This window comes from Dromaius novaehollandiae, chromosome 6 (genome assembly GCF_036370855.1).
Source record: "Dromaius novaehollandiae isolate bDroNov1 chromosome 6, bDroNov1.hap1, whole genome shotgun sequence".
NCBI lineage: Eukaryota > Metazoa > Chordata > Aves > Casuariiformes > Dromaiidae > Dromaius > Dromaius novaehollandiae.
In genome coordinates this window covers 47,427,851-47,447,800 of record NC_088103.1, presented here as the reverse complement: position 1 = coordinate 47,447,800, position 19,950 = coordinate 47,427,851, and the positions used below count along the sequence as shown (strand labels likewise).

Sequence of the window (19,950 nt, the reverse complement as noted above, 5' to 3'; positions counted from 1 at the left end):
AGTCTGGAATCCTTAAGTCATGCTAAAACATGTTTATATTCATTCTTTCCCTTCATTATGTAGAATTGCTCTGCATAATGGCATTAAGGAAACTCAACCAAAAGATTGTACTGACATTTGAAAAGTGACTTATAAAAATCTATAGGGTCCGTATTAAGAAAAGTTCTTTTGTACGGTTTGTTTTTGAGCCCGTCTCCAGCAGGTTATGGGTCTTCTATGTGATTGCATAGGCGGCACTAACAGTTTAATGGTTTTATTTCTAGGAATTTATAGAAAGCTTTTTCATATGAAGCTCCGAAAACGGTCTCAAAAGATTCAGAAACCAAATTCAATGGGCTTAGTTACTAAAAAGAGAGTCTTCCCCAATTATCCTCAATTTGTGTGCATCCTGCTGAATGCACATAGAAAAATACATATTTCTCTGTGCAAAATGAGTAACACTGACACATTCTCCTGTTACAGGAGTAGAAAATACTACTTCCAGTGTGTGTGCATGTAAATGTTTGCACTGTTTAAAGCTGGCTGCATTTGTACAAAATCAAGCACATGTTCAGTGTAAAAAGCCTCTGACTATAAGAATAATACATCTCTATGAATAAATTCCTTTTGGTTAAAAAAACACAAGGAAAAGGATTTAAAAAGTCAGGCTTTTTACTCTAAAGCAGAGGAAAGACCAGAGCGTGTATTAAACCCCAGAGGCTGAGTATTTATAGTAATTTTACAAAGAAAGTGCCCGGACACCACAATTGCAGGTGACAGTGCAAATCCCTAAAAAAAGCAGGTGCTGGGAGAGCTTGGATGGCCTTTCCTTGGCCGCCTTAACATAGTGGCATTTTTTTAGCATTTGTTGGAATGAAAGAATATTGCATTCACATCACTGTTTCCTCATCGGGAATTTTCTACTGACCATAGAAGGGTGCCTCGAAGAAGAGCGCAGTGATTGATCCTTAAGTGGAAATTCTCTCCAATGTTAGGCACAGGGACCTTTTTTTGTTGCCTGGTTGTTTCTGTGTAAATTCACCTGTAAACCTTGCAGTATAAGTTGCATTATCTTTCTCTTCCTTCTTTCTATTATTTATACAGATTTTTTTCTACTTTTTTTGCATTTGTATATAAAAGGGGTATCACTCTAGGTTATTCGATGTGGAGATGGGGGATATTTGTCCTTTTCTTCTTTCTTTTTTGTTCACTATCAGAGTTAAGAATTTAGTTTACCTAAAAGTTAACTGATATTTGACATCATTCTAAAACCAAACAAAGCTATTGATATTTTCAGCTGCACTTTGGTTCTTGTTCAGGCACAGAATAAATCCTTAAAATTTCTGTAAATCTGCATAAATGCTGAGGTTTTTTTTAAATTTCTTGGGTACTTCCAACACTACTGCTGTCCTGCAGATGGAAGTACCATGCAAGTGCACTTGCTATTGCTAAATTGTGGGGAACATAGGTCTTGAGTGTTCCTCGGGGTCTGACTCCAAGGATTTCCTTGAGCAGTGCTAACAGGGGGTTTAAATGCTCTGGTTTGTTTTTCTGCTGACAAGTTTAAATCTCCTGTTGGAGCTGGAGAGGGGAAAGCCCATCCTTAGCACCTGCGCTGTTCACTACAAAGAGTTCGTTAGATCTCATCAGGTTGAGCTCATCCCTCTTGAAAGGAGCAGCACTTAAACTCATGTAGAATACACCTTCCTGCCCTGGGCAGGTAAATTAGACAGAGAAAACTGTGGTTATTAATTATCAGCTGGTGCATCCTCATTACCAGGTTACCTTTTATCTGCACAGGGACCGTACTTTTTCCCTCCTTTCTGCTTTGAATGGCGAATGGTCGACTTTCGGTGATACCCGTGGTCACGCAGAAGACGGCTGGGGAAGGCAGACGGGCAGTGCTACCTCTGAGCTTTTGCTCATGGGCAGCTAGGCCAAAATCGTCTTCACACCTAAAAGAAAAATGCATTAAAGAAGAGAAACGGAGCCCTACCAAATTGCCAGTGCAGTTCTGCATGGAGACAGACGTCCACCAGCAGTGCTCCCACCAACGCAGATCGCCGCCGGATTTAGCCTGGAGATGCCGTGGCACTTGGGAACTGACCCCATATTAGTGACGCTGAGATGTTTTTCTTTACAAGGGCGCTCTTCCAGCCTGTTGAAACTGATGGGAGATGAACAAGTACACAGGGGTAAAATTCAGTCCCCAAATATACTGCAAGATGGGTCAGTCCAGCCAACACTATTGCATGTAGCCCTCACGACTCCAGACACTGCTCTGTGCTAAATATTTGCAACTTGGACATCTATGATACTATTAGTACTGCACTGTACTAGGTGATAGCTCAAATACAGTATAGAAAATATATTGCTCAATACCGTCTCCAGGAAAAAAATTATCTAGAAGTAAAGATATTTAAACTAGATCAGTGGAGCAATTTTTTATAAAGGTATTTTGATGATGTTTCAAAATCAATGTAATACGCCACTCTAACTACTAAAAATCAACACACTAGAAAGCTTTGACAAAAATAAAGTATAAGAACTTTAATGTTAGAAACTGTTTTTTCCGTATTATGTCTCCTGCAATTAGTGTGCTTATTCTAGTGCAATTACACTGAATTAAAATTTGCACGCTCCAGAACGGTTAGTCCAGAAAAACAGCAAGAGAAATAAGAACAATTTGGGAGCATCATCTCAGAGCTACTGTACAGCAGCCAGTTTTTAACATGAAAAATAACCTACAAATATTTATCTTGAAAGCAAAAGCATGCAAACAACTAGAACAATAGGTATAGGAGAGCACTGTGCTGCCTGGAGTATAACTGTGCTGCAATAGGTTAAAAGTTGATTTGTGAAAAGTCAAACAAAAGCAAAAAAAAGAAAGACTCCGCCCCGAAATAGGAAGCTGTTTAGGGAAGGGCAAGGTCCTAAATTTGCATGCTTTATTCATACAAAAGCCCAGCTGCAGAAAGGTTTATATGAGAAAGTGCTAGAGGAACTGGGCAGCATGTCACCTGACTTACCCCCAAAACAGTGGTTTGGGAAGAGGCAATACTGATTACAGCTTTTTTCTCTAACCTGCAGTAGGGGCTCGAAACAACACGCACACTGTTTCGGTGAGAACTCGGCTCTCTTGCACCGCTTTGCTCGCCGGGGTTATCTGCTGAGAACTCCATTTAGAACTTAACACGGAGAGATTGATTTTCCGATGAAGCCCACTGGGACTTATCTCCACAAAGTTAAATGAGAAGGAAATAAATTTGGAGCAAATGAATCTGTGATGAGGGAGGCTTCTTTGCCTCTTTTTTTTTTACATTTGCTTTATAATTTTCTTTGTCTTCTGTGGTCCTACTGTGAACAATTATTTAGATCCATGCCAGCCTCCGGCCCACGTAGCGTGCTGCCCGACAGACGCGGGGGCCGCGCCGGTGGAGATGGAGCAAAGCATCCTCCCCGCGCGAGCTGCTAGGCAGAAGAGATATCGAAAATGCCAACGGATGAAACGCCTTTCTTGAAGCTCCCATAACAGCCACCACTGGCTGGGCAAGGAGATTAAAGCAGGAAAAAAAAAAGGAATAAAAACAGCAGACCTGGGAATTTATTCCATTAAGCATTCTATTGTACTTGCCCCAAAATGATGTTCTTGGGAATTTACTCAACATTTTATTACTTGCTGTATTTAAAAATATATACTTCATCCAACTCTTCTTTACACAGTGGTGCTGCTAAACATTTAGCATATTTTATGTGTTCAAATAAACTTGAGAGCATGGCTTGCAATGCTAAAGAAGAGGTAGCAATTTACTGGCAGAACTAGATTTCACACTTGTAATCTTTACATAGAGCCTGACATTGTTCAGTTTACTAATTGTAAACCTAATAACTTTTCCAAAGAGCGCAGAAGTCTTATTTCACATCTGTGCTGAGATTTAAACCAAAATGTAATATCAGGAGCGGCTGTAGGCAGCGAGAGTGCTAGGGCCCAGCGGTCCGGCGGCGTGACGAAATCCCAGAGTTTCCAAGATCTAATCAAAAGCGGTTACAGCTGCCCATAGCTCAGGTCAGTGGGGCTGAGCGCGGAGGGAGAGGAGGAGAGGGCACTGACCGTAATCTGCCAACATCGGCCCCAGGGTGTCCGTGAGGGAAGGACTTTACCCTCTAACGCCAGCCCAGCCGTCTCTGGGCCACCGCACTTGGGGATGATCTGCCACCAAGAACCTTCCTTCAAAACCCAGCATTTACATCCTTTTTAATAAGAGCTATTTTCTTTAAAAACTCTATCGATGCGTGCATACCTCAAAGAGCTCCTTTAAAAAAACGGCAAAGTAAGTCTTCTGCCTCCAGTAGTCATTTAGATATATACAGTCACTTAGATATAGGCTTAGGTGAGCGCAGTTCTAAATGGGCTGAAAATGCTGCTTTTGGGGGGTTGCTGCTGGAGCAGCGGCGGCTCTGGCACGCTCCGGGAAGGCCAACCTTAGCGCTTGCACGTGACATTTGCCCTGCCTAAGCCTGGGAAAGAGGGACCCTGAGGTCGCCCTTGAAACCCGGTCCGGGCATCACAGCTCGCCTCGCCAGCAGACAAACACAGCCCACAACCCGAGTCATCTGCGCCAAGCCAGAGCAGTTAAACTTGTCGCCATCTCAGAATTAGAAAAGTGAATTTAATCTCTGGCTGTCAGCTCAACTTTTCCCCACAGTTTTATGGAACAATTTTGTGTTCCCGTAGGAAAAAACTATGGGCTCCTTGCAAAGCTTGGTAAGGAATTATTTTGTTTGCTTTTGCAAGACTATCAACAAACCAAACTATGTGGGCTTGCCTTTAATTGTGAAACCTTTCCTATCATGTGTTTTCCAACTCAAGAGCAGGAAGGCTGCCTAACATGAAATATTAGCATTTGCAGGCTTTGTCCCTTGGATGCCGTGAGGTCTCAGCAGATGTTTTAACCCGGCATTAGAGCAGAGCAGCTAACTGGCACCGTTGCTGTAAATTAGCACAAGCCCTGTGGAAAACCCGTGGACGTGAATGAAATCTTTCCATTGATTTTACCGGACTTCGGATCCGTGCCAGCAACAGAGCAAGCACCGAGTCGCTTATCAAAGCGTAAGGATAGGAAAGAGGGAGAGGAAAAAAATCTCCACTTGTTCTTTATCTCACAGCTATTCTCATAACTCTGGGATGCGGATGGACACGGAGCAACCAAACATGTGCTAGAGGCTGAGAAAGCAATACCGTGAACCGCACTCGTGACTTTACCCCCCGGCCCATGCGAGTTTAGGGCCAGGGTCATTACTGCTGCATGGCCAAAATTTTTGGTAAAACAGGCTGTATTACCAGCAGGAATATTCCCCGATGCCTGGTGATACCCTCACTGATTTCATAGAGAAGATAAGAGCCAGCAAAGCTAACAAAGGGTAACCAGTGTATCTAACTGCACAGATCATCTGTTATCTTTATTAAAATGAGCTATGGAATTACCTATATTGTATGCCTGGGAAGATTTTTGGACATATTCAGAGATGAGCATATGTTAAGATAATCATCAAGAAAGAAAAAAGCTCGGAGTATCGGAAAAGTCACTTGCTTTTTGAATTAGTGCTTCTGAGCAATACCACAAAACCTATGATCCAGAAAGCAACTGCTCAGGGTTGATCCCGAAACTTGAGGGAACTTTTCATATTAAAACTAATTACACCTGATAAAGAATAAAATTAACCGTAAAAAATCTGTATAGTTCTTGAGTCATTTGTACACCCAGCAAAGGGCTCATATTTTTCCCTCCACAGATGTTACAATAATGGTGTCAACACTTTCATTTCTTTGTCCGTAGGTTTGAAATTATGCCTGTTTCATAAATTGCTAACGGGCTGGGACGAGGCGGGCCCAGCTGCAGTGCACATGAGTTCAGGCTCCTGCCCGGGCCTCATGTTTCGCCATGACCTCAGTTTCCTGTGCCGAATGGGAACCAGCGCGAGCGAGCACTTGTAAAACTGTTTTTGAAGAGTGGAGTTATGAAGAGGTGCTGCGGTGTCAAACATCTGTTTCAGCCATTACACTCAAATAGCAGCAGCGAGCGTACAGTAGGGCAAGAGCCATCAATAAATTAAAATTCTCCTGTGGCCGCGCTTGCCTAGCTCTCCTGAGCCGCCTGATTCCTGCGCCAATTTGAACCCTGAAATAAAGATGCGAAAGAAGAGAAAACGGAACCTCTTCTTATTCCGCGATAGCTCCTCTCTCGACTAGTAATTGGCGTCTTCCTTCCTCATACGATTGCAGGGTTTCTTCTCAGATAAGCAACTTCTGGCTTCACCGGTCCATTAATATTGGCAGACGCTTCTGGCTGAAACCGGGTTTGAACCCATCTTAGAAAACAACAATGTTTTTTGTGTACATCTGTTCATTCCTAGTTAAAATAATAGCAATAGAAAATAAGCAACCTGTGTTTTTTTAGGTAGCTATGAAGTTTACAGATGTATAAGGGCTGAATTTCAATATTTATGATTGCTGGAATGCAATACAGTTAATTACATTAAGATATGTCCTGTAAGAGCACCAGCATATCTTTTGTCAAAACTGGGATCTACATTAATTATCCAAGGAGAAATACACGGCAGTTTAATACGGCAGTTGTTCCCCGGGATAATATATAAATTGTATTCCAGAGAAGATACGTTATGCAAAACAAGCAAAATTTTAAAAACAGAGATCTATTTATAGGCAGGTCTGGGAACGAAAATATCAAACTAGGGAGGCTGAGAAAACGCTCAGGGGCTGTGAAGTTGTTCGCCGCGAGGTTATTGGTTCAAATATTGTTGAGATTAGTCATGTTCACCAGAAGCTGTTACCACCTAACAGTTCTCCAGCGCTCTGCTCGAATGGGTTGCTGGCTCGTTTCAGTATGTTTTTCAGTGGCTGGGTGTCCCAAATGCGGTCCCCACCCCACGGGCACCAGCGGCTCTGGCTCATGGGTACTGCCCCTCCAAGGCCACCCTCTTAGGCTCTACTGTTTGACTATAAGCGATCTTTGGACCAAGAGGAAACATTACTACTGATTGCATCGGCATGGACAAGAATGAAGGCACTCACGTGCACGATGTGAATGAATTAGGTCCCTCTCATTTATCGCTACTCAAACTTGCTAAAAAAATTACTCGTTTAAGTAACTATGAATGTCTCACATAATGAAATACAGAAGCGTTCTCATCCATCATAGAACAAATCTCCATTCCCTTATGTTTTCAGCGGTCTGTGCTCAGGCGAAACTGCAATGTGAATTTATCTGAGCGAAAGTCGAGGTCCCGCCTGCTCGAGTAGCACTGTTTTTACCAGCTCGCAGTTTGTCTGCGACGTCTTTCTTCCAGCTGTCTCACAGTCCTTCAATTAACTAAGCTTTCCTATTATATTCGAGAATAAAATTTTAAAGTGGAAAACATAGATGTGTGACAGCATATAGAAACACTTCATGGTAGTTTAGGAAGAAAAATGGAGGCTCTGTTGCTCCCTGTTGGGCCTGGAATGGTTTTGGTGAGGAAAAACACCGCTATTTGAGCTTTGTTAGAGATACCAGGATAAATGGCCAGAATGTTCAAATGAGCCAAAGTTGATACTTTCCAAGCTATTTTTGCCTCCTGCCGCCCTCCCAGATGTGCTCTATCATTCATGTCCTCCATGCTAATTATCTCGGGCTTAGCACCGCGCTAATTTGGCCGCATTACTCCTGGCTCCGAGAGGCAGCCTGGGCATCTCAAGAGCCTCTTTCACCTTTCCCTTCAACGGTTTTTCTCCGCAGTCAGAAAAACGCACAGAACTTCATCACAAAACTGGCATCAAAATGTGACTTCTCATGGGAATATTCCCTGGGATTTTCATTCCTGGTAGCTCGCTGGCCTCCTCTCTAACTGCAGAAGACTTGAGCCATCTCGAGCAAGGCAATGTCCTGACCCAAAGTGATGCTGTAAGGAAGAGCAGTCTTGCAAGGTCATCTGTTTCCCAACTGGTGGCGAAAATATGCCACAAACTGGCTCATAAGCTTCGTAACGAAGCTTCACATTTATATGTCTAGGTGGCCAGAAAAAAAAATGCTGTGGAAATACAAGGAGGGTTTTTTTAGTGGACTGCGTCTCACAAATGTAATATAATCCACTCAGAGACAGCATACATCTTCAGGGACCTGGTTTGGCCGGAAAACAGCCTCTAGAAAAAATTAGAGATGTTATTGTGGCCACAGCTTATGACATAAACAAAAAGAATAATTTTGTGAAAAAATGTATAGCTGGCGACTGTGACAAGTACCATGTACTCCGCGGGCGGCTGTGGCAGCTCTTGGGTGCAGGCAGAGCAGTGCACTAATGCTAGCTTAATAAATGGAAAGGTGTCGGAAAATTCAAGCAGCATTTCTCCCGGTTTTCTGGTGAACATGATCCAAAAGTAAATGTTTCAGTCATCTGCAAACTCATTTCTTTACAGTAGATTAATAATTAAGATTTAGAATTGGAATCTGGATTACGAGAGACTGAGATAACAAAAACACTCGATTTTTCAAAATATTTTAGAGATTTATGCATCTGCCTCTGGTGCAAACTGGAAGGATTCCACTGACTGACTGGTTTGACGAGGAATCCTGTAAACGAACAAGTAAGAGACAAATATAAAACAAAACAAAACTAGAAATTCTTGGCACTCGGGGATTTTTGTTGGCCAAATGATGAGACTGAATCCCAGAATCTCTGTTTGGAAAGGATATGAAGTCATTGTTCAAATGTGCATATAAACTGGATCTAGAGGGATAAGATTAAAAAAATTTACAGAGTTCAATCTCATAAAACTATCAATTATATGGGACTGTTTGTGTCCATTTCTGTGAATTTTTCTGGAGAACAAATGTTTTGCTTTACTTCTGGGTAGACCATGGAGCTGGCATAGAAACTGGTATGTGAATATAAACAAGAGGCTGAAGATCTGCTTAGCAAACATATTGTGGTTTCATTCACAGAGCAGTTATCACGGGAGAAACGAGTCTGGCTGCTGTGAAATAGGTGCATGGATCAAGAGTTTGTGAATCTCTGCCATTTTGCAGATGAGTCGCTCTGCCGTTCTTTGAAGGCAATGTTTTGAGTGCAATGACAGTGGATGTTTTTGTTTGTTTGTTTTGTAGACTATTTGAGAGATAGGACCCCTTGGTGTTATTTTTTTTCCCATTTCCCATTCAAAAATGTATTTGCTTATACTGCAGCGAGCGGTATTTAAATATGACTTTCTTAATAGGAGCAGGGTTACACCACCCAGCTTCAGGCGAAGGGTGAGATGCCCCATTTAGCATTTTGGTTCCCTGCAGCACTGGAGGCATCTCCAGAGGATGGTGAAGCCCACTCAAAGCCTCATGCAGCCTTTGGAGATTCCTGCTTCTTGACTTCAACTCTACTGAGACCATGTGCCATCTATACCTTCTTGGTTCTTAATTTAATTTAAATTAGAGGTTTTAAAGGTAGATGAGATGAACGCAGGCTGAAGTGGGCGGCACGTGAAGGAACTTACTGCGCTTCAAAAGTGAAAGAAACCATTTTGTGCTTCATATTCCTCTTTCTAGATGGCAAAGACTTAAGCAAATGCCAGAATGGAAAGATTAAAGATTTTTGTGATTCTCCTAAAACCTATATTCTATTTGCCCTAAAATCCTGATTCCTTCCGTAATTATCCCAAACTGGCTTTTACATCAAAGGAAAAGGACAGCGGTGGAAAGGAGAGCGACAGAGGTCAGGGAGGAAACGAATGAGCAGCTAGTGCCAGGGGACTGACATTTGGCCCGTGGAGTGGCAGAGGGGCGAAAGGAAAGGAAAGAGGTCAAATATAAAATGAAACGAAAGTCAGAGACGTGGCTTCCTTTTTCCTCCTCTGTTTGGCGGGGTGGGACATGAGAAGCTACTCACCATCTCGGTGTGTTCAGCCATGGCCGGTGCTGTCACGAAGGAGGGGAACGACTTCTAGGTGCCTGCTTCATTTTCCCCTTCCTCAAGCTCTCTTACATCTGAAAGGAAAAATACATATAGTAAAGAATATGAGCAGAGCCCCTCCTGTTTTTAAAATTCCTTATAGTGCCATTAATTTCAGCTTAAACCATCCAAAAATCACTGCAATGTGCAGGATGTGCTACAGACTGCACATTCCTCTCCACCTCTACTTTCTAAGCAATCTAGCCTAATTTTCCTAGGAAGTGAGGTGTTTAGGATGCTACTTTCAGGCATCTGTGCTCAGGGCAGGTCTGCTGTTGTTTTGCCTTTCTTGCTGATGTAACACCTCTCAATTTGTCTGGCCTCAAATTCTCCTTCCTACTAGGAAAGATAGGAAAAAAAAAAAAACACAAGTTTCAAAGTGTATCGTGACGGTGTTTTAATGCCACTTTCCACTCCAGCACGAGCAGCACTGTTGGACCTTGTTAAAGCAAATTTACAATTGCCTGCTTCCTTAAGGTATTAAATTCAGCGATTCCTTCTGGCTGCTCTCTCATGGTAAGCTTTATGAATGTGTTCAGAAATTTCAAACAGTAAAATAGTGCAGTAAAAGGCGTTTTCATACGTGGAGAAGTCTGTTGGCCTGAACTTGCCGATGAATCAACCCTACAGCTTACTCGCGGGCCAAAGCGCTCACTGGGTAGCTGAGGTTTGTGTGCAAGGTGGAGGATCCTGCTGATGGAAAGCCAGCCTGCTTCCCTGCTTGGTTTGCTTCTAAACGAAAATATTCAGTTATACTGGGATATTGTTTTGACGATCTGTAGGATGCAGTAATGGGCAAATCTCAAAAGGTGCAGAGGTTTTGTTGCCTGAAATATGCATCAAAAAAAGAAAATTAAGATGCCTGGCCAAAGACTGTCTAACTTCTTCATTGTGCCAAATTGGGTTGGAAACTCATGAGAACTTATCTCCTGTGAGATTTCTGGTGCTTCCTGTTTCAGATCATGTTGTAAATGTCACAAGCACTTACACAGCTTTTCATGTGGTATTTCAACACCCCTGCTGCCACGCTCGGCTGGAGCTCAGAAGCAGAGAGATGTTCAAAAACACCAAACAATGAAGGGGACGGGAAGAAGCAGAGCGGTTCCTTGTACAGTTTGTTGTATTTATCGTTTAATTTGCATTCTTGCTAAAATACGTTTGACTACCAAGTGGAAACACCGTCACTTAAATTTCACTTTTTCTCCACTTTGTTTGCCCCTAGCCAGGGCACGAAAGTCCGCAGACGCGGGGTGTGAGGACACGGTGTGGTCCCGAGCGCCGGCTGGGCTGCTCCTGCACACCCTCCTCAGGAAATCCTACGGATTAATTTGAAACCCAGGAAAAGCTGGCCTCAGTCTCAGCCCTCAGTTCTCATGCCTTTTTTTTTTTCTTTTTTTTAAAGTCATTAGTATTTTGTGTGACCACAGCCGATATCGGTTTGGTGTCACCTACGAGAAAAGGCAAAGTGATAGCTCCCGACTGCCAGTCACGGACGAGGAAAGGTCCCGTTCAGCCAGATGAATGGCCAGCAAAATGAAAGGTTAGTAATTTGTCAGGTTAAACAAACCTCTCATAGTTTCCCATTTGTTATTTGAAGACTTGTCAAGTTATGGAAAAGCATTTTAATTAACAGCTCACAGATTTTAAAATAAAAATCAATAAGGCGCACATATTTCTTTAAGCAATGTCCAGAGTTTGCCTCCAAAGTTACAGTTTGACAGATTTCCATTAATTTTATTGGCTTGAGATGGTGTGATTGTGTTTTAATATGAAGAATTAATAAAAGATATATGAACTTCTATTTATATAACCCAGTACAAAAGGGTCAATGCATTTCCCCCTCTAATTTTCTTCACAGTTTAGATTTAAACGAATTTGATTCTTCAAGGAGAAGCATAATGGCATAAAGACATAACCCCCACACTCTTTGACTCCCACCAACCGCATAAGGAAAAAGAAAGAAAAGGAAAATGACGGCGAAGAAAAACTTAGACTATCTTAATTTATATTGGCTTCATTATTCTCTAGATAAAAGCCTACTCAACTTAAAATGAGGACTGCGAGTTCAAACTTTTAAAGAATTCACATATTTACATCAATTTTTAAAAGGTTTTATAACTAATGAACTCAGATTTCTTTTGGCATGGCATAAAATCCATTTGTACAGTTTTTAATTAAGAATGCAGCCTACGCAATTAAAATTAAGGGTAGAGACTTCATCAGATGTCCTGTGAGAACCCCAGTCGAAAAAATTATGTTAATGCTGTATGTCCTAAAAGCATTCTCTGTATGCTGGAAACACTTTATGAGAAATTATTTCTGCTATACAATAAGGATTTATTTAAAGTTGAAAATTAGGAGCTTTTAATTTTGGAGTGTTAGGACCTTGTTTATCACTAATTTCTTTGGCATTTGCTCTCTGCTTGCAAATCAGCAGTAGGAGCATTTAAGACTATCTGATTTTTTTTAAATTATGTATATGTATATAAATGTGTGCACGTTATATATATATTTTTCTATATATACATATATGCACACAGAGACATGCACGCAATCTATAATGCAAATAATGCATATGCAGTCAGGGGAATTCCTAATGTGAATTTTAATATTTAAAGTAACAAGTGCCATTATTGGGAAATTAAGGTGCCTCTTTGATGAAATGATTAAAATTACATTTGAAATAATGAATGAAAAGTGTATATAAAAATATAAATAAGCCCATTAAATGGTGCCTTAAGTTGTATGGAAAAGTGAAGTTTAATGTAGCTGAAAGGTGCTAAGTGAATACCCTAGAAAACAGATTTCTCTCTCAGAAAGTGATGCAGCGTGATCAATAACGGGATGGGTTTTCCCATTTCCAAGAACTTTCTATTTTAGTCTGGAAACAACTCCTTTAGTGATGATTGCTATGGATTTTTCAGTGCTGGAGGCAGACAAGGAGGAACACAGACAGCGAGCCCCAAAGAGTGCGCAAGCGGGAGACAAAACAGAAAGACACGTGATACCCTGTTATGTAATTCTGCACGTTTGCTTCATATTGGGTCCAGGGATTTTCTTTTTCTTTTTTTTTTCTTTTTGACATAGCTTAATGCAATAAAAATGTTTTATATTTAGAAGAGTAACAAGGGAGCTGAGGCTTAGCTTAGGAAGGCAAGCCAAATTTCATAAGGATTTTAAAGTGTAGAATAAGGAGGTTTGGCTCACAGGAGAAGTGGTTTCCACGCCAAAGCCCTGACATGCAGAAAATGTGCAAAAACGTGAGAGAAAGACAGGTTTTGGTGAGGAAAGAGGCCTTGGTGAAGGAAGAGAGCCAGGCAGCGCTGTAGGAAGGAGCATGGGGGGACTGCGACGGGAAGAGGAAGGGGAGGATGAGTGAGGTGCTGTGATTCAAGCGGGTGAGCAATGCATGGGGCAGACCAGAGTATGGGCCAGGAAGATGATTTTAGTGATAGAGTGGTCTATAATTTGGAGAGAGAGGGCAGAGAGGGCAAGGATGGTTGGTCCAAGTAGGGATCAGACCTCCAGCACTGCTGTAACACAGCAGAGATATAGCCCGGTTCTTATCTTACTGAGGTCGCCCTTAAGGGAACAAATAGCCTTTGCGGTAAGCATGTAGGCACGGATGTTTAAGCGGAGTCCATCAGCTCCCTATGTGTTGGCCACATGGACACTCCCTTTTAAAATGAAGCGATTAATGCTCAAATCCATGTTTTGCAGCGCTTGAATTAAACAATATCTGCAAATGGAATTAGGGTAAAATAAAGTGCTTTTCACTCAAAAAGCGAGGCTAGCAAACTTCAGCTCCGAGCCTTGGCCTGATGAGTTCTGTGTTCTCAGCTCTGTTACTACGAGACAGTAGAGCTCACAAAAAGAGCCGTTCTGCTCTTCGGTTCGGCTAGCTGTCATTAGGCAAAAAGAAAAAAAAAAAAAGATACCCGCAATTGAGTTATATGTAGCTCTTATCTTTAGAGAGGCTAGTCAACAGCTCAGAGTTAAATCATAAATAGCAAAATGCTTACATTGCATTCGTCACAGTGGTAATTCTGATCTAATTTACATGGGTTTTACATCACTTGAACTTTTGCATTGCCATTGGAGCTGCTTGTGATTTACATGCTTACAAATCAGAAAAGAATCAGGCCCTCAGATATACACATATAGCCAAAGATAACATTCTGGCCACAAACCTCATTTTTGTCCTTTCCTCCACCCACAAGCCAATAAAATTACACAAGGCCTGGGCCTGAGAGGCCTCCAGATCCGGGCCAAAAATAAATACAAAAATACAATAAAATTTTAATGTGGGGCCCTCGTGCAATCCTTAACTAGTGCAATATTTAACTGTATGAACAAAAGATGAAACAGCAGCCAAGAAATACATTTCACCTATAATTCTACAGAAGAACATAGGAAGAAGGACTAAAGAAGGGGAGGAAAAATCATTCCATAAAATAATAGTAATACTCAGGAACTTCAGCATAGCCATAAAATTACAGTACTAAATTTTTGGTGCCTATTGTAGATATTCTTTGAGTTTGTCAGAAGCATTTGATGAAAGCTTGTCGAGAGTTTCAAAATGAGTGGAAGAAAGTGAGGCCAACGAAAAAGAACTAGTAAGAATATTAAAAACAATGATGTGCCAGATTCACTAACACCAGTGCCTGGAAAGCCGTGGGAGACACGTCTTGGGCCCCAGGAACATGTCCTCCTAATGGGAACCTCCTAGCAACCTCAGAGAGTCTCTACACGGGCGGTGGAAGCAGGTTTAATTTCTCGACCGTGGCCTCCCCAGAGGCTGGTGGCAGGGTGGACATGTGGGTTCAGCACTGAGAATTTAAGAAAACCAGTAACACAGCAGAAAAGAAGCCTGGGGCTGATAAGGAAATGCAAAACTAGGTCTTTTCCCTTCTAATTAAGGCTGTAGGAATTGCCACTGAACTGGACAGATTATCTGGTGGACTTGCCTTGGACTTTGCCCCCAATTCTCCGTGGGAAGATGTGGTAGGTACGAGGTAATTTGCCTTTGGGACAATTCCCTGCAAAATTGCAATAGTCAGAGCTTATGACGTAAGTACATAGAACTTAATTTTAATGTATTGACTTATAATGGATACAGCTGGACAATCTGACTGTTCAAAATATCAGGCAATTATTAATATCAGGCAAAATGCTAGGCAAAATACCAAAGCCTGTGTTCCATTTCAGCACAATTTTAAGCAGATGCTTGAAAGTCAGCACATAAAGTTCTTGTTGACAGAAGGACTTTGACTATTCAGGTCTGGCACTGAAAATATCCAAAATTTCATATGCTCATCCATAGCACCTTAGGTTGCAAACTTAGAAATTGGAGCAGGAGAGGCCCTTTTTATCATGCTGGATGGCTTTCAGGTTTTGGGCTGCCAGAGATGCCATGAACCTGGTCTCTCATTTCATGCTGGCAGTCCTGAAAGGGCACCGCACTGGATTTTGTATTTTGCATCCAGCTTGCCTTGGCTTCCTTGGGTGCACCGCCTCATTTGTGCCTCAGTTTCCTCATCTGTAGAAGTGAGGGTAACGGGCTCAACATCTTCAGAAAAGTGCCATGAGAGCTACTAACAAACTATAAATGCTGGGTATTATTACCACTAACTTCGCCTCGGATGGATTTTTTTTCCCAGGGTTATTAGGTAATTGATTATCCCTCAGATAAAAATAGAGAAATGAAAACCCAGTAGGCAGATAGGCTTTTTTTCTTGATTCGCTTTCCTATGTTCAACACGTAATCTACGTACGCAAGTAAATGTAGTGCCAAAAACACAGCGGGAAGCGGCGAGTACCAAAGGTGGCTATAGATATTGCTGAAGAAGATACAGTGCAGACCAAGCCGTGCGCAGAGCACGCACTGTACCATCAATTCCCCTCAAAAACCATGACCTGGAGAAATCACCTTCCAGTTGACAGGGGCTTAGGCAATATTTCAGAATCTGGTCAGGATTTTACAACACCAGATACTGTTTCATTCTCCGTGCTTTCTCCGACCAAGGAATTTTTAGCTAGGGCAAACTGTCAAGTATGCAGCGGTTTTGTAAAGCAGACTGCAAGCCAAAGAAAACGCGACCGAGAACACCACAGTTATTGATAAAGGGCCCGGACAGCCATCACGAGATGGACAAACGCTGTGGAAAGGGCTGGCACGTCGCGGAGGGGTCGGGGAGGAGGGCTCGTCGGGGCACGGCTGCGGTGATGCTGCGCGGCTTCCCGTGCCTATCGCAGCCGCCTTCCTAAAGTCATTTCTTGGCCTCGGAAAGCTGCTGTTGCTTCACCGTATAGCGTGTACCGCTGTAAAAAACGTAAATCAGCACGGCTGCGAGTTTGCTCGAAGACTTTTCCCAGGCTAGAGCATTTTCGCGTTTCCTGCCAAAGCCTGTGTTGCAACCTTTGGCATGCAAGTGTTGTAAGGTTGTTTTTGTTAAAAAACTTTGTGATAATCAGGAGCCAGAGCTCATATTGTAGCAATCTTGTGGCACTTGGAGTTCAGTCATTCAGCGAAAGTTATGTATTTCTTCTACTGCTTAAATGAAATGCCTCCATTTTTCTTAATTGTTTCTGACATTTCACCCATTATTCCCCGAGCCTCCTCAAAGGACCTAAAGAGCTAGTAAATCTCCTGCGAAAGCAAGTGGGAGCTGCAGAAATATAAACACCATGGCATTGCTATAGCAGAGTCCCGAAAATATGGACGGTGGACTGCAAGAAATGAAGTAATCAAGAGAGATCAAAAATATATATTTGACACGGTTGGTGTGGCAACTAAAAGAGTTGGGCTGATTTCCCCTCTTGCAAATATCCAGAACTAAACATCAGGAGCAATTAAAAAATTGTGGTCTTTTGTAAATTACTCCCAGAAGAAATCTTGGAAATCTTTCATTTTAGTCATTTCGGTCCACTGAACCATAAAGCTATTATGAATGAACAAAAATACTAGAGAGAAAATTGAAATACAACAGTAATTAACAATATGAATATATCAAAATAAAACTGAAGTGGCAGGATACGGCCATCGGACATTTTAACACTGAATCCACTAAGGTCCAGGTGGGGTATCTTTGATTTGGTACTTTTTTTAACCTAGAAATGAAGGAAAGATGACCAGTCACTAGTAAATGTAGGACAGTGAGTTGCTTTAATAAATTCTGTCTCTCTCAAAAACCTCATAGCTGTATGGAAGGTGTCCATCTTGTTTACCTTAGAATAATAATTAATAATTCTCATTTTAGGATCTTACTTTCTGTTACCATATGCTAAATGTCAACAAAGGATTATAGAAAAAATCATTGAAAATGTGCAGCTATCACAAATAGAGATTTCCCTATGGGTTCTCTAATACTTTACAGACAAATGTTAAAGATTTATTGCACATGAACATCAAACATGGTTTTACTACAGTTCTCATTTGGATCAAATTGACACATTTTACATTCATTTTAGCCTAATGAGATTCTTTCACTACACATTATATTCCAAGTGACCTCATACATTAAATTTGTGGCATGGAACAAACCCACTGATATAACAAAGCCCTTTTCTTACCAAGTTTTGGATTTTAAAAACAGAAAAGGACAGTTTAACAAAATCACAAATCTCGAGCACACATTTATTAATTGGTGCTCAAAAAAAGGAATACCGATACCGTGTAGATTATCGTGCTATGCCAAATTTTCATTTACCGTGTTTACAGTTTAGGATTCTCTTGAACTTGGAATACAATCTGGATATGCAACAGATCAGGCACAGTCCTATTTTTTAAACTCACCTCTGAAATGCTAGCAGGATTTGCCTCGCACTTTTTTCCCAGGCAACAGTCCCAGATGATTTTTTTTCCTCGGCTTTTCAGAATCGGGCCCCAAATGACCAGCTGAAACGCGGCTGCTGGGATATGACTTCTGAGAGCAGTTTTCCAAAAGACCTTTCTGACAGTTCTACACAGTGAAATATTTGCTTTTGCACATGATTAAGTGATTTAAAAAGAAAAAAAAATCCGTCTTGGAAAGTAATTTTTTTGGCTTATCAAAGTGATTAGTAATGGAATGTAAGTTTTTAACACTGTGCTGTAATGTTGCACTAGGAGAAGGCGGCAGATGACCTTGAAAGGAGGTGAAAGGAAACTAGAAAATGTTAATTAAAATTATTAGTGCTGTTTGAGGTGCTTATCTTGTTTACTGCTAAGGTGTTGCTCCCTTCTGCATAATTAGGGGTAATTTTACTTACTTTCAAGTCTGTAATTTTAAATATCACAAAGTTTTATCTTCCAACAAGAAGTAATTCATTATTGGTTTGTATGTAACTGCTTGATGTTTTAATCAATATATGTGCAACTTCCACAAAGTCTGTTAGAATTTGTCAAGAGGTTTTATACATCTTTTATAGTGCAGGATTAGGCATGGTATATGAAGCCGAAATCCCATTTAGTAATGAAATTTAAACATAATTCTGTGTTTATGATGTGAAGATATATTTTTACTTGATCTGTCCTTTTACATTTCCCTTTATCCATGATTATTGGAGGACAATGATATCTGGAAAACAAACCACAGTGAAGTTAAATCCATTTGAACACAAAGAGTTACTGTCAGTTAATCCTAATAGAGACAATACCGATTTTTTAACTAAACTGCTTAAGGAATGAATATGTCTTGCATGCTTTCAATTTGTTTTAAATCCTAATATGTGGAGCTCTTTGCTGTTGTCGAATATTTGCATAAAATATTTAATCTTGTACTTTAAATTAATGATATTAAAGGTCTAAATGTTTGAAAAATGTTGTTGTCAGAACAATGTAATCTTTTCTCTCCAGACTTCTTCATATAATTGTGGTGCCCTTATCCTAATATACTTGTAACCTTCCTCCGCATTGTCCTGCACCGAATGTACTCCAGCGGTACTTTTCTTAATTCCGAGATTTCTAGACTTTATTCTTTCTAATATTAAGAAGTGGGGTGGGAAAGTTCTTCCACTCGTCGGGACGTGCAGGAAAATTTTCAGCGCAATGGCCTGCAAAATGAAAGGCCACGGATTTAAGTGGGGTGAGACTAGCAGCACCCAGCTCGCGTGCAAGTGGCAAGTCCCGGGCAGGGCTGACCCGGGGCCGTGCTGGCCCATCCTGCTGCCGGGCGCTCAGAGCACTGTCACCACTTAAGCGGGCAAGGGGCATTTTTAATTTTGCCTGTTGTAGCATTTGTGGAAAAATATTGCTATCCTTTAATCTGCAACAGTGCAATTAATGACAGGCAGGGTACCTGAAGCCCCATAATTTTTTAACCACTGGCATAGGCAGTAGAAAGAAGCATACCATTGCCATGAGGCTTTAATTAAACCACGAAAAATTGGAAAATGTCTTTGAGAGTACATATTAAAATAGGCAAATAGCTTCAATTCATTCCCTTAAATTTACTGAATATTGAGCAGGCTGAACTACCTTAATATAATGACAACATAATACGAGAGTTATACAGGGGAATATACTTTTTTTGTTTTACCTGCCACATGCGGATCAACCATGTCTACGAGACGGTTACGCTCAGGGGCTACTATTAGGTTATTAATTAACAAAAACTATTAGGTTATTAAGTAACGAAACAAGTCAAAGCTGGCATGTCCTCTTAGGATGTAGAGTGGCTCCTGGGCACAGGGCTCGCTCCCATCTGCCCGTCTGCCGGAGACTGTGTGCTCTCGCCATGCCTGGCATCATCCTTGATGTCTTGTTTTTGTTTTGAGTCTGGCCAAGGGCAGTCTAGATACACATTGGCCTCAGTGAGACCATGAGCACTAGCCAGTGTGATGAAGACCATCCCAGATGAAGAGTTATAAAAAGGAGTTTTTATAAAGAGACTGCTGCCATCTATGTTGGTGCGATACTTGCGCTTCTGTGGATGGAGAGAGCTTCACCGTGTTTGGTGTCCACCCGCATTTACCCACGCAAAGTAAATAGAGCTT

The 19,950-nt window shown here is 41.3% G+C and overlaps 1 long non-coding RNA gene across 1 annotated transcript; it reads right to left on the bottom strand.

Annotated features, from left to right (window-relative positions):
* Window positions 1-1,563: 1,563 nt before the first annotated feature.
* LOC135328770 (uncharacterized) lies at window positions 1,564-18,789 on the bottom strand. The gene is made up of 3 exons (XR_010389809.1): window positions 17,771-18,789; window positions 9,913-10,010; window positions 1,564-1,934 (listed from the first exon to the last, which is right to left on the bottom strand). It is a non-coding gene; the product is annotated as an uncharacterized LOC135328770 (long non-coding RNA).
* Window positions 18,790-19,950: the final 1,161 nt, after the last annotated feature.